Genomic DNA, 3282 nt, shown 5'->3' with positions numbered 1-3282 from the left:
CAGCCTTCACCTCGCACCTCAGCACTGCGCCCGTGCCGGCAGGACGGGGCCTGCTCTGTTGTGTAACTTTGTTTTTCCTGTGCTCCGCCAAAGCATTAAAATAAGCCACGAGTGGAACYGCATGGTGCAGAGGTCCTACAAAGGATCTTTTCAGGTGCCTGAGTCAGGTCCTGCTGACCRGACCCGAGGAATTTTCCCTTGGGCCGGACTGGCAGAGGCTTTGGCCTCTGGCCATCTGCTGCTTGCAGTGCGATTTACTCAGAGGCATCTGGTCATGTGTTCCCTAATCTGCGTCTTGGTGGTCAGGGCCTTCAGCTTTAGAGTCCTGGTCTCCACATGTTGCTGGCCTTTTGGTATTGAACTRTTCTCCCTAGTATGATTCTAGGTAAAATACACTATCATGTCATGATAGTGTCATCTTGGGCCTGAGCCACGGATGCTCGTGGGCTCTTCCTGATGTGATGACTGAACTCTGAACGGAAAAGATGATCAGCCTGTGATGTCAGTTTCTGCTTCTCCATTTGTACAGGGCTAAAGTGGAGATGATGAGCCACAAAAGCAGAGCTTGCAGCTGCTGTACAGCCATATGGATATTGGATGTCAGCATCTCCATGGTGCCACCATCCCTGTAACTCCTGCAGGGTCTTGCTGGGCTGTGGGATGCAACCGGTGCATGGTGGGGTTGTAGAGCTCCTAGCACAGCTAGGAGAACGTATTCTCTAYGTGGGTGGCAGGATCCTACTGCGGAACCTGTTGCAGGTTTGTGCTGTGCCTGTTGCCAGCTTTGCTGGATCTTGGGCTGAGGCAGAGCGTGGAGCTGTGACAGTTTTTGCCACTGCATTGATCAGTCTTCTCCTAGGGCTTCCTGCAGCAAACAAGCAAAGCATGAGCTTTGCTGCTCAGGTTCATGTCTTCCCAGGCCATGGGGACACCCAGCCCCTCCTGGCTCCCTCTGCAGCAGCACTTCTCRCTGCAGGACCATGAGTGCCTGGAGGCCAGAGCCTGACTTACCCTGGAGGAGCTGGACTCTCCTGCTTTTCTGTGGGGGGAGAAGCTTCCCCCACTGTTGCCACTGAAGAACCTCCTGGGGCTTCCCCAGTGCCAGTGACAGGAGGTTTGTGGCATGTGTTTGGCAGGAAGGGGCTGGGGGCATGGCTGTTTCAGAGCAGGGGTGAAGAATTTTCTGAATGTGGCAGGGTGCTGCCTACGTAAGTGCGCGTTCTCCACAGTCATTGCCTCCGAAGAGGTGCTAGAGTTCACAGAGGAAAAGAAGGTAGTTCTGGAACTGATCAGCTTGCAAGAGCTGCCCCTGTTTTTCTGCGGAATCTGTGGCACAGAAAATAGATTTCTCTTGAAGTAGGGCAAAACTATGTGACAAACCACCAAGGTGACGTCTGCAATTTTGTGCTGTCTTGAAAGAAGGAAGAGGTTTTTATTTTCCGGGAAGGCTAGCTGCAGGATTTGAGCCAGTCTGCAACACATCTTGCAGCAGAAGAGTTTGGRAAGTGGGGAGGGATGAATGCTGTGTTAACCATGTGTGTGCCAGGTGGTCGCCTTGCCCACCCCCGAGCACGGGTCCTTGTGGGTACATTACGCAGGCCACCAGATGTGACGGGCAGTGCTGGAGTGGATGCCCAGGAAATCCAAAAGCGAGCATGTTTTCCCAGTTGGTGGTTCAGCACTGGAGCATGCTCCCAAAGGAAAGGCAGTGAACGTTTTTCCTTTTGGTGTCCTGGGCTGCAGGCTGTGAGGTTTCCTGATGGGAGAATGTGCAGCAGAAAGTGGTTCTCAGCAGCCGCACTGGCTCTGGGTCCAGGCTCTGCCCGTCGGGGGCAGCAGGGAGTCCTGGGGTTGCTGTAGAGGTCTCCAGGCTGGTGCTGCGGCAGGTTCTCTTGTGGGGGAACCTCTCGCCTTGTCCTTGGCACCTCTGTGAGAGGCAGGGCAGAACCGAACAGGTAAAGCAGCTCCTGCCAGCATGGCTAATCGTCTGGCTGCAGGCTGGGAGTGKCAGACCCCAGCGTGAGGAGGCCCCTGGGCCTGGGCAGCTGCATGAGAGCCAGCTCATCTCGCAGCACTAACTGCCTGTGGCCAGGGCATCCTGGGCTCAGCCTGTGGTGTGGTGCTGGATGAAGGCACTTACTGCAGCGCTATTTGGTAGCTTTGCATCTCAGACAATCCCTGTTTCTGCTGGCAAGACCCAGGCAGAACTTSCTGCCCTTGCTGGAGCCCCTGTGTTTCAGTGTGTGCTTACAGGAGCTGGCGGATTGGGGCYGCCTGGCTGCAGAGCTGTGAGAGGAGGAGGAACGGGGCACTTGCACAGGACCCAGCACTGTGATCCTGGCACTAGTAGCTTTATAATCCTGCAACAACTGATGCCCAGAAGTAAGCAAGAGTGCTCTGGTGTTTCTGGCCTTTACGTCGTGATGACAATTAGAGCTCCAGGCCCAGCTCCCTGCTCTGCGTTTGATCATCTGATGAGATATTAATCTTGTGTGGTTATCACAGTGTGTTCCCACCTAATGAATCCAGTGTCACCATGGCAAGGAGTGAGCTTCAACATATGACTCAGTAGGTGAAACAATTAGACCTAACTGTTAAAGGAAAGCTTGAAAATTGCACACAAAGCACACAATGTCCCATCCAGGTGGAGTTAAACTCAAGACCTCAGCAAACAGGGATGTGCTCTCCCTGGCTGGCTTCTGTTCTGTGTCACTGCAGAAGCCTGCAGCGATGGCAAGAAGCAGCCCTGAGCCTGCAGTATGCCTCCTCTGCCCCACGTGCCCTTGAGAGTTGCAGCCAAGCTGCAGAAACCAAATGGAGTGGCCTGAGCTGGTGCAGGGGGGCTGAGGTGAGCCTGCTGCGGTGTGGCCTGGCCCTGCCTTGTGGAGAGAGGTGGCCCGTAGGCAGGGTCCTGTAGAGCCCACCCTGCGCATAGAGAGCCAGCTGGTGCCAGGCAGCGTGCACTAGCCCGGGAGTGAAGGTGCCATGTTGCTGCTCGTCCCATAGTGGATCCCACAGGGAGAGGGGAGACAGGCTGGCAAGAGCCTGTGCCTCTGCGCAGCAGCCCCAGCCCCAGCCCCCTTCGTCCACAGACCAGAGACTGGTTCCCCGCAGCCCCTGCCCTGGGCGCCAGCAGCCACGTGTCAGCCCCGGGCCTCCAGCCAGCCTGGTGGTCCATGCCGGGCACGAGCGTGAGCTGCCCCTTCCCTGTGCTTGTAGAGCCCAGGCTGCTGTGGGGCGCTGTGCGGTTGGCGAGCTCGCTGCGCCCCGGCACCAGCACCG

The sequence above is a fragment of the Rhea americana genome, unplaced genomic scaffold, assembly GCF_003343005.1.
Source record: "Rhea americana isolate MKP2758 unplaced genomic scaffold, rheAme1 scaffold_178, whole genome shotgun sequence".
Lineage (NCBI taxonomy): Eukaryota > Metazoa > Chordata > Aves > Rheiformes > Rheidae > Rhea > Rhea americana.
Note: the sequence above shows the minus strand (reverse complement) of the source record.